Below are 12,728 nucleotides of genomic sequence, written 5' to 3' on the forward strand. Positions count from 1 at the left end.
ATGCTGCTGTAAACAGTCTTTTGGTTTTACTCTATACTCTCTTGAGACATCTGAGTTCGATTTTGTTTCATGCTGGGACCCTGACTAGCCATTCTATTCATTTACTCATTGACCTAAGCACCCAAAGCTTACTTCCTTGGAAGAATTAAGAGACAGCATCTTCGGCACAAACAGTGTTTTCAGGAAAGTTACCATCAACAATGATGATGAAACTTTTTTTTTTTTTTGAGACAGTCTCGCTCCGTTGCCCAGGCCGGAGTGCAGTGGCGCAATCTCAGCTTACTGCAAGCTCCGCCTCCCAGGTTCACGCCATTCCCCTGCCTCAGCCTCCCGAGTAGCTGGGACTATGGGCGTCCACTACCATGCCTGGCTAATTTTTTGTATTTTTAGTAGAGACGGGGTTTCATCATGTTAGCCAGGATGGTCTCGATCTCCTGACCTCATGATCTGCCCACCTCATCCTCCCAAAGTGCTGGGATGACAGGCATGAGCCACCGTGCCTGGCTGATGAAACGTTTTGAAGAGGTAGTTTCTCGCTATGTTCCCAGGCTGGGGTGCAGTGGCTCTTCACAGGTATGATCATAAAGCACTGCAGCCTCGAATTCCTAGGCTCAAAGGATCCTCCCGCCTTAGCCTCCCCAGGAGCTGGGACTATAGGTGCATGCCACCATGCCCAGCTATGATTATGCAACTTTAAAAGGCTTTGTGGGCAAGAGACATCAACCCATGATAGCATGAGCAGGAGGAAAAGATGGCAGAGTCGATATGATAAAAGCCTGGGATCCACATAAATAGTCAACTGATCTTTGACAAGGGGGCAAAGGCGATACAATGGATAGGAAATAATCTTCTCAACAAATGGTGCTGGAAAAACTGGAGAGTCACATGTGAAAAAATGCATCTAGAAACAGACCTTACACTTTTCACAAAAACTAACTCAAAATGGATTACGGACCTAATATGTGACACAGAATTATAAAGCTCCTAGAAAATACCATAGGAGAAAATCTAGATAACCTTGAGTATGGCAATGACTTTTTAGATACAACACTGAAGACGTTTCATGATCCGTGAAAGAAACTGATAAGCTGGACATAATTAAAACTTTAAAAATTTTCTCTGAGAAAGACAATGTTAAAAGAATCAGAAGACAAGCTACAGACTGGGAGAAAATATTTGTAAAAGATGCCTCTGCCAAAAGACTGCTATCCAAAATGTACAAAGAAACCTTAAAACTCAATAATATGAAAACTAACAATCTAACCAAAAACTGGACCAAAGACCTTACGAGATACCTCACCAAAAAAGATGCACAGATGGCAAATACGTTTATGAAAAGATGCTCTAAATCATATGTCATCAGGGAAATAAAAATTAAGAAAACAATGAGATACCACTACACACCTATTAGGATGGCCAACATCCAGAACACTGACAACGCCACATGCTGAGTAGGATATGGAGCAACAGGAACTCTGATTCATTGCTGGTGGAAATGCAAAATGGCACAGCAACTTTGGAAGTCAGTTTGATGGTTCCTTATACTACTACATATACAGACTCTTACCATGCAATTCAGCAAATGTGCCCCTTGGTATTTACCCAAAGAAGTTAAAAATTTATGTCCACACAAAAACCTGCCCTCATATGTTTGTAGCAGTTTTATTCACAATTGCCAAAACTTGGAAGCAACCAAGATATCCTTCAGTAGGAAAATGGATACATTAACTGTGTTTGAGCCAGAGAATGGAATATTATTCAGCATGGAAAAGAAATGAACTAACAAGTCATGAAAAGACATGGAGGAAACTTAAATGCATGTTACTCAGTGAAAGAAGCCAATCTGAAAAGTCTGCGTATTATATAGTCCCAACTATATTACATTCTGGAAAAGATACAGCTATAGACACAGTAAAAAGATCAGTGGTTGGTAGAAGTTAGTAGGGAGGAAGGGATGAATAGGCGTAGAATAAAGGATTTTTTTAGGTCGGTGAAACTACTTTCCATGATACTGTAATAGTGGATACATACCATATACATTTATTCCAACCCATAAAATGTACAACAGCAAGAGTAAGCCCTAATATATACTGTGGTCTTTGGGTGATAATGATGTGTCAATGTAGCTCCATAAATTATAACAAATATAACACTCTGATAGGGAAGGATTTTTTTTTTTGAGACAGAGTCTTGCTCTATTGCCCAAGCTGGAGTGCAGTGGCACCATCTCGGCTCTCTGCAAGCTCTGACTCCTGGGTTCACGCCATTCTCCCACCTCAGCTTCCTGAGTAGCTGGGACTGCAGGTACCTGCCACCACGCCTGGCTAATTTTTTTTTTTTTTTTTTTTTTTTTTGTATTTTTAGTAGTAGGGACGGGGTTTCATCGTGTTAGCCAGGATGGTCTCGATCTCCTGACCTTGTGGTCCACTTACCTCAGCCTCCCAAAGTGCTGGGATTACAGGGGTGAGTCACTGCTCCGGGCCTACTGTCTATTGTCTAATTTTCGTATTTTATGCTGACCTCACAAAATTAGTTGGGAAGTCTTTTCTTCACTATTTTCTAAAAGAGATTTTGGAAAATTGACCTAAATTCAAACTTAACTCTTCCTTAAGTGTTTGTAAAATTTACCAGTGAAAGCATCAGGGTCTGGTGCTTTATTTTTTGGAAGGTTATTTGTTATTGATTTAATTTCTTTAGAAATTGCATGGAATTGGTTTTATTCCTTCTTTATATGTTTGGTAGAATTTACCAGCAAAACTATTTGAGCCTGGAGATTTCTTTTTCAGAAAATTTTCAACGGAGAATTAATGATTTACAATAGTCACAGGACTATTAAATTATCTATTTTATTTTGGTCAGTTTGGGGAGTTTGTGTTTTTTAGAAATTACTCCGGTTCAACTAAGCTGTCAAATTTATGTGAGGGAAGTTGTTTATTATCTTTTTAAAGTATGCAGGGTATGTAGTGATTTCCCCTATTTCTTTCCTGATATTGGTAATTTGGACTTTACACTTTTTGTGTGTGTCACTCTTGCTAGAGATTTATCCAATTTATTGATCTTTTCAAAGAACCAACTTTTAGTTTTATTGACTTTTCTCATTTTTCTGTTTTCAATTTCATTGATATTCTTATCTTTCTTATTTCCTTCTTACTGCTTGATTTTTGTTCTTGTTTCTCCAGTTTTACATAAGGAAGTTTGGTTATTGATTTGAGATCCTTCTTCTAACAAAATATTTAATGGCAGAAAATTCCCACTAAGCACAGATTTAGCTGCATCCTACAAATTTAAATATGATATATTTTCATTTATTTCATAGATTCCTGTAACTTCCCCCTCTTCTGTTATGGCTGTCTTGTACATTACATCTACATTCATTGAAATCCTCACCAGACATTGTAACCACCCAGTGGGTTCACCTTGCCTGCTGCCTAGACAGATCCAATTTATCAAGACGGGGGAACTGCAAGAGAGAAAGAGTAATTCACACAGAGCCAGCTGTGCAGGAGACCAGAGTTTTATTATTAATCAAATCAGTCTTCCCAAGCAGCACTCAGGGATCAGAGTTTTAAGGACAGCTTAGTGTGGGTGGGGGAAGCCAGTGAGCCAGAGTGCTGATGGGGTATCAATCGGGGGACCAGTGAATCCAACAAGTGCAGGGTTCTGCAAAATATCTCACACTGATCTAGAGCAGTTTATGGAAGCCAGTGAGGCAGGCAGGAGTGCTGAATTGTGTATCAATCTGGGTGGTACCAGCTGATCCAACAAGTGCAGGGTCTGCAAATAATTCAAGCACTATCTTGGAAGCGTTTAGGGGGAGGTCAGAGCTTGCAGCCTCCAGCTGCATGACTCCTAAACCATAATTTCTAATCTTGTGGTTAATTGGTTAGTCCTACAAAGGCAGTGTAGTCCCTAGGCAAGAAGAAGGTTTGTTTTGGGAAAGGGCTGTTATCGACTCTGTTTTAAACTATAAACTGTAAACTAAGTTCCCCCAAAGTTAGTTCAGCCTATGCCCAGAAAGTAACAAGGACAGTTTAAAGGTTAGAACCAAGATAGAGTAGGTTAGATTAGCTCTGTTTCACTGTCTCAGTCATAATTTTGCAAAGGCAGTTTCAACATTATTAAAATTTTTGCTTTCAAACATATTTAAAGGACTAAAGAAAAAATAATAGCCCATTATATATGCCTATATACCTATCATTTCTGTTGGTTGTCCTTAATTAATAGTTTTCCAAGTATACTTAATCTAAGAATGTCTTCCACTTTTATTCCTGAAACATATTATTTTTTACCAGACATACAATTACGAATTAATAGTTATTTTCTTTCATCACTTGAAAACTGTCTCACTTTTTTCTGGCCCCTGTGGTTTCTGAGGAGAACTCCACAGTCATTTGCATCATTCTCTCTATATAAGTAATGAGCTATTTGTGTCTGATGGCTTTCAAGACTTTTTATTTGTCTTTAGTTCATGGTTATATGTGTCTTGGAATGGGTTTCCTTGGTTTTATCCTATTCAAGGTTTGCTGATTTTCTTAAATCCGTAGGTTTATGTTGTCTGCCAGATTTCAGGATTTTTAGCCAATTTTTTAAATAGTTTTTTTGGCACCACTTTTTCTTCTCTCTTTCCGGTGACATAAAGGTTAAGTCTTTTGTTATTGTCCCACAGGTCCCTGAGTCCATGTGGGTGTTTTCATATCTTTTTCTCTGTTACTCAGATTAGGTCATTTCTATTGAACTTTGTTCACATATACTGGGTCTTTCCTCTGACATCTCTATTTTGCCATTAAGCCCATACAGTGAGTTGTTTTGTTTTGTTTTGGTTTTTTTAGTTTCAATTACTGTGTTTTTCAGTTCTAAATTTCTATTCAGTTTTTATGGCTGGAATGCAGTAGCTACTCACAGGCATGATTATCGCACACTACAGCCTCAAACTCCTGGGTCCAAGCAATCCTCCTGCCTCAGCCTCCAGGGTAGCTGAGACTACAGGCATCTGCCACCATGCCTAGCAATAATTTCTGTTAAATAAAAACTATAAGAGGCCACTTTTTTGAACTAAGCTCTTGCTCGAGGCCCCAAAAGACCAGACTAAAAATCAAAATGGAGTCATCCATGCTACAGTTTCATGTCACCAAACCCAAACTAAGTTGTTACCTGACCTTCAGAGAAATCGCGAGAGACATAACAGCAACCTTCAGTCCAACCTTCAATCCATAGGATAATGAAGTTTCCTCTGCTTAAATCCTTACACAAAAGAAGTAGCCTAAGAAATCTCGATAGTGTTTTCGTGGACAATATCTGTGTCCATAAAGTGGCTGTGCTAATTTATGTTCCCACCAACAATAAGAGTTCCCTTTTCTTCACCACATCCTTGCTAGTTTCCCTTTCCTCCACATGGTTGCCAGTATCTCTGGATTTTGTTGTCGCTGGTTTTTTGTTTGTTTGTTTGTTTCGTTTTGTTTTGTGTGTGTGTGTGTGTCTTAATAATAGCCATTTAACCGGGGTAAGATAATATCTCATTGTGGTTTTGATTTACATTTCCCTAATGATTTGTGATGTTGAGCATTTTTTCATGTACCTGTTGGTCATTTGTATGCCTGCTTTTGAGAAATACAATTCATGTCTTTTTCTCACTTGCTTATTTGATTTTTTACTATTGAGTTATCTGAGTTCCTTGTACATTCTGGGTATTAGTCCCTCATGGGATGAGTAGTTTGTGAATATTTTCTTTCATTCAACAGGTTGTCTCTTCACTCTGTTGATTGTTTCCTTTGCTGTGCAGAAACTTTTTAGTTTAATATCATCCTATTTATTTTTGGTTTTTTGCCTGTGCTTTTGAGGTCTTAGCCATAATATCTTTCCCTACACCAGTGTCCTGCATTATTTCTCCCATGTTTTCTTCTAGTAGCTTCATAGTTTTGGGTCTTGCATTAGTCTTTAATTCATCTTGAGTTGATTTATGTATATAGTGAGAGATGGGTCCAGTTTCATTCCTCTGCTATGGATATACAATTTTCCTAACACTATTTATTGAAAATGTTGTCTTTTCAATAAATGTATGTTCTTGGCACTTATGTTAAAATTCAGTTTGGCTGTAAATACATGGATTTATTTCTGGATTCTCCATTTTGTTCCATTGGTCTAACTGTCTGTTTTTATACCAATACCATGCTGTTTTGGTTACTATAACCTTATAATATATTTTGAAGTCAGGTAGTGTGCTTTTAGCTTTGTTCTTTTTGCTCAAGAAAGTTTTGATTATTCAGGCTCTTTTTTGGCTTGACATGAACTTTAAGATTTTTTTTATTTCTGTGAAAAATGATATTGGTATTTTGATAGGGAATGCATTGAATCTGTAGATTGCTACAGAATAAAATAAAATAAAATAAAATAAAATAAAATAAAATAAAATAAAATAAACATACATTATGGAAAAGACATCCTCTTCAGTAAATGGTGCTAGGAAAATTGTATATCCATATGCAGAGGAATGAAACTGGACCCATCTCTCACCATATACAAAAATCAACTCAAGATGGATCCCATGAGCATGGGATGTCTTGTCTGTGTCCTCTCAAATTTCCATCATCAGTGTTTTGCAGTTTGTCTTTAGAGCTCTTTCACTTCCTTGGTTAAATTTATTCCTAAGTATTTTGTTTTATTTTGTTTTATTTTATTCTGTAGCTATTGGAAATGAGATTGTTTTCTTGATTGCTTTCTTAGTTCATAATTGGTGTGTAGAAATGCTACTGATTTGTATATGTTGATTTTTTAACCTGTACCTTTAGTGAATTTTTTTTTGTCAGATATCAGAGTTTTGAGTGGAAAAACTAAAAATCGAACTTCTTTATGCTCCTGCAATCCCACTACTGGGTATTTATTCAAAGGAAAAGAAATCAGTATATCAAAGGGATGCTTTCACTCTTGTATTTACTGCAGCACTATTCACAATAGCAAAGATACAGAATCAAATTAAGTGTCCATTGACAGATAAATGAATAAAGAAACATGGTACATGTACACAATAGAATACTACCAGCTATAAAAAAGAATGAAATCCTGTCATTTTCAGCAGCATGGATGGAACTGGAGGTCATCATGTTAAGTGAAATACACCAGGCACAGAAAGACAAATATCAAATGTTCTCACCCATATGTGGGAACTAAAAAAGTTGATCCCAAGGAGGGAGAGTAGAATGATAGATACCAGAGGCAGGGAAGGCTATGTGCTGGGAGTAAGGGAATGAACACAGATTGGTTAATGGAACAAACATACATTTAAATAGAAGGAATAAGGTCTAATGATTGATAGTGGAGTAGAGTGAGTATAGTTAACAACGTATCATATATTTCAAAATGGCTAGAAGAGACAATTTGAAATGTTCTCAAAATATAGAAATGATAATTATTCAAAGTGATGGACACCTGAAATATCCTGATTCGATTATCACACATTCTATGCATGTAACAAAATATTACATATACCCAATAAATACATGTGAATATTATATATCAATAAAAAAATTAAAGCACACAAAGTAGCCTGAAGTAAACTGATATTAACTAATCAGTTATTTTTCTATTGTTCTTTCTCCCTGTCCCAGCCTTACAAGAAAAAAATAGCTTTGAAATGACTAATACGCTTTGTGTTCTTTGTTTCTGCTTTCTGCAGCTCTTCTCTGTCTATAAAGTCAACCTCTTCTGCTCAGCTCATCAGAGCATTTATTCTGTTTTATGGAATGAAGTTTTGCCCTATTCTTTAATTGCAATGAAGCTAATTGAAATATTTAAACTTGTCCTACTTTTGTTCTTTGATATTTCAAAATCTGCATCATCTCAGTACTGGAATCTGCTTATTGTCTTTTTGAGTTGTCCCTGATTCTTTGTAAACTGAATAATTTTGGATTATATTCTGAACAGTTTACATGTTATATTATGCAACTTTGAATCTTATTTAAATCCTATGTAGAATGTTTACATTTTGTTTAAGCAAGGAGCCTACCTGATTGGGTTCAGGAAACAAATTTCAACCTACCTTCTTCAATTTGCAACAATTTTGCACAGCTATTGGATCTGTTCAATGTATGCACTACCCAATGGCCAATTTGGCATAAGAGCAGTCATTTTTGGTATGCTGAATAGGATCAGACCCAATTTTGTGATCTTGGTAATTAGTCCAGGATAGTTACCCTTGCCATGCCATGAATGTTCATAACTGAGCCCATGTCCATGGTCATGATAGAGGCAGGAGGCAGACAAATCCATGGCAGACAGAGGCGGGTCCCAGTGAAACCCTACCTTCAAGTCAAAGACAGTCCTGTGTAAATCCTTGCACCAGATTGAGAACCTCTCTTCCCATTTGGCATGCTTTCCTCTGATTGATTCCCACCCTTCACCTATTTTACATATACCAACCCTTTCCTAATTGGTTTTCTGAACTGTTGTGCCCACCTTTGAGTGGTGCCTTTGTTTTAGCCTTATTTTTTGCATACTCACAAACCAATCAGCACGCATTCCCCATTCTGAGCCCATAAAAGCCCCAGATCCAGTCACACTGAGAGACTGCCAAACTTCAGGTGAAGGATCACCCTCACATCCCCCATCTGCTGAGAGCTGTTTCATTGCTCAACAAAATTCTTCTCCACCCTCCTCACCCTTCGATTGTCCAAGTAGCCTCATTCTTCTTGGACATGGGACAAGAACTCAGTACCCAATAAATACAGGTACAAAGAAGGCTGTAATACTGTGGCCTTCTGCCCTCTGCCATCAACCCGATTATATTGTCAAAGGAGTATCCATTTAGAAATAGACTGTCTCTCCTTCCACCAAACGAACAATGAGCCAGCCCAGCACCATATCAAAATCTCTTGCCCTGCTGTTCTCATGTGAGAGTACTCATGGCAAGTATGCCTATAGCTCCAGTGCACCAGTAGGTGTTGGCAAATACACACCATGGAAAATCTAGGCCCCTACCTAACTCTCCTACCTACAGCACTTGGAGAGTCAGAGCTTCTCTACTGACAGTGCCAGCTGGCTGGAATCTGATCTATGAATCAGGCCAGCTGGCTAGAATCTGCTTCCGGCCGCATTCCTGCCAGCCCCATTGCCTGGGGGCTCTGTCCTGTTCTTTTTCTCTAGTTTTGGGATAATTCTTAGAACAACCTGGCTCTGTGTCTAATACTCCCACTGCTACTGTTCCAAAGCATGCTTGTGTGTTTGTCTTTTAGATTAGGTTCTCCTTGCTGATAAAGTGAACTGAATCTGTCCATGTCTGTTAGTTTTGATCTTTTGTTGATAGGACAATTCTCCCACTTTCTATTTACTATACTTTTTATATCTGCTTTTTATTTTAATGCATTGACTACCATTTTAGAAAAAATAAAATAATAGTGACAATAACATGCATTACTTTTTTTCTTATTTCTCATTTTAATGGGAATATCTGTAGAGCTTCACCTATGGTTTGTCATTTCTCATAACTTATTAATGCAATGTATTATGTTGGATCTTGTAATGGATTTTGTTGTACTATTTTATCCTAAGATTCATCTTGATTCATCTTGGTAAGTTATTCCTTTATATACTGTTCAATTACATTTTCTGACATTTCATTTATGAGTTTGCATATGTAGGCATATTCCCAAGTAACAACAATTCATGTTTCCCTTTAACTTACTGTCACTTAGATATGGGAGAGCACAGCAGGCACTGTTCTAAGATAATCATTGATATAGTGTACACGCAATTCTTTATGGAAGACTAGATATCTACTGTTTCTTATTACCCCAGATCTGCTTCTTCTGGTTCAGTTAACACACTCGTATTTTCCTTGAGAAACCTCTCGCTTAATGTCCTTTGAAAGAAGCTGATCTCCTATCTCACCAATTCCAGAGGGTGCCCATTAAAAAGGTCCAGCTTATCAGCTCAGTCCACGCATGAAAATGATGTAATTCAAGGATGGGTACATTACTCAATGGGGTGAAATTCTAGGACTCTTGCAGAAACTTTGAGAAAAGAGAAGTCCATTTTGCAAGAGATGCCAACAGGTTAAGATAGGGCCCAGAGGTATTAGGAGCCCTCTAGCTACTGAGAATGAAAAACCTAAAAAAGAATAGCACCCAGAGAAAAGAAAGTAACTCCAAAAGCTGGAGACAGCTCCTGGTACCACCACTGGATCCTCTGGATTGAGTCAGACTCACAGCCAGATACTCATAGATCTTTCTGTGACAGGAGCCAATGGATTCCCTTTTTAAAGAAAATTACGAAATACTTTAAACATATATGTCTATAGAGAATAATATGAATAACCAGTTTTACCAAATGTATTAAGCATCAAACATTATGTTATTAACATGAAGCACTAAACATTAAAGACAATTTCAAGACCCCTCTGTGTGCTCCTCCCTGATACAATCTATTATTTTCCTCTCACCCAGAGGAAAATATGATATGATATGAAAATTGATATGGTTTGGCTGTGTCCCCATTCAAATCTCAACTTGAATTGTATCTCCCAGAATTCCAAAGTGTCATGGGAGGGACCCAGGGGGAGGTAATTGAATCATGGGGTCAAGTCTTTCCCATGTTATTCTCATGACAGTGAATAAGTCTCACAAGATCTGACGGGTTTATCAGGGGTTTCCACTTTTGCTTCTCCCTCATTTTCTCTTGCTGTCACGATGGCAGCCTCTTGCCATGATTCTGAGGTCTCCCCAGCCATGTGGAGCTGTAAGTCCAATTAAACCTCTTTTTCTTCTCAGTCTTGGGTATGTCTTCAGCGTGAAAACGGACTAATACAATAATTATTGTCATAAATTCAGTGTTTGTCATGCCTATACATGATGTTATTTTTTACCTACTTATTTATGCATCCTCAAACTTAACAGAATTTAATATTTTGTTGCTTTATCAAATTATGCAAATACTTCTGCAATTTGCCTTTTTCATCCAGGGGGTTTAACTATGTTTTGGGGGTTTAACTATGTTGAGAGATGTAGCTGTAGTTCATTTAAAGTGCTGTATTCTATGGCCGTAATAAAAAAAAAAATTAAAAAAAATAGTAGATGTTGGCATGGATGCAGTGTACAGGGAACACTTCTACACTGCTGGTGGGAATGTAAACTAGTACAACCACTACGGAAATCAGTGTGGAGATTCCTTAAAGAACTAAAAGTAGAACTACCATTTGATCCAGCAATCTCACTACTGGGTATCCACCTAGAGGAAAAGAAATTATACGAAAAAGATACTTGCACACACATGTTTATAGCAGGACAATTTGCAATTGCAAAAATGTGGAACCAACCCAAGTGCCCATCAATCAACTAGTGGATAAGAAAACTGTGGCATATATATATATATATATTATGGAATACTACTCAGTCATAAAAATGAATGAATTAATGGCATTCACAGTGACCTGGATAAGATTGGAAACCATTATTCCAAGTGGAGTAACTCAGGAATGGAAAATCAAACATCGTATGTTCTCACTCATAAGTGGGAGCTAAGCTATGAGGGTGTAAAGCCTTAAGAATGACTTTGGGGACTCAGGGGGAAAGAGTGGGAAGGGGTTGAGGAATAAAAGACTACAAGTAGGGTGCAACATATACTGCTCAGGTGATGAGCGCACCAAAATCTCACAAATCACCACTAAAGAACTTACTCATGCAACCAAACACCACTTGTTCCCCAATAACCTATGGGAAATTTAAAATACAAAATAAAATAATAAAAATAAAGTGCTGTATTCTATATTCCATAAAGCTATGTATTCATCAGTTCTTTCACTCTCTGGTGTTTCTGTAGGTGATCAAAATATGCAACCCCAAAATATTTCACTTTGGCATATGGATTATTTTGAGCTGAAAGTATTTGAGATGCAACAGATGCAGAAAGAATCCTTCCCAGAGCTAAAAGCAGAAGCTTTTCAGAAATGAAGATTGCCATAAGTCCCCTTTCCTGGAGAAGTTTTATCGCCATGAAGAAGATCAAAAGTGGGTGCCAAGACGGACCTTCACAAACAAATCCTGTTCCATTTGCTTCCCCCATATATTTACCTTTCCATAATTTTCAGACCTTGAAAGCCTAAAGCCTCTTCCTTTGTTTTCTCCATAAATTTATTGCCCTTTGTTAAGATGTTATATAACCCAGATTCTAACCACCCCTTTGAATTACTTATCACTGTGTTTCTCTTGCATGTTTGCATGCTGCATATGGTAATAAACTATGTTTTCCTCTTGGTCATCTGTCTTTCATCAGTCTAATTCACAGGTCCCCAGTTAGAGAATGTAGGAAGATAAAGAAAATTAAGGTTTTCTTCCTCCCCTACATTTCCAATGTTTTGACAGTATACTCTCTTATCTTTTAAGCCAGATTACATTTGGGTTCCCCTTACTTGCCAACCAAAGAGTGCTGACCGGCCCATTCAGAAAATCCCTAAAAACTCCCAATATTACTCTCCCTTCAAGGAGCCTAAAATCCTTGACATTAGAGTCAATCCTGGCTGAGGCACTGTATTTGGAAAACTCTCATAGGGTGAAGGTATGATCCAGGAAGAACCAAAGATGAACTCATCAAATTTTGCACAGAGCATAGAACTGTTGCTATTTAGGAGCCAGGCAGCTATCTCCTAAAAGAAGACAGGGCCCTGGGTGAAGAACAATAGATAACTACTTTTTTTTTTTTTTTTTTTTTTTGGAGACAGAATCTCACTCTGTCACCCAGGCTGG

The sequence above is a fragment of the Rhinopithecus bieti genome, unplaced genomic scaffold (assembly GCF_001698545.2).
Source record: "Rhinopithecus bieti isolate Rb0 unplaced genomic scaffold, ASM169854v2 scaffold_35615, whole genome shotgun sequence".
Taxonomy (NCBI): domain Eukaryota; kingdom Metazoa; phylum Chordata; class Mammalia; order Primates; family Cercopithecidae; genus Rhinopithecus; species Rhinopithecus bieti.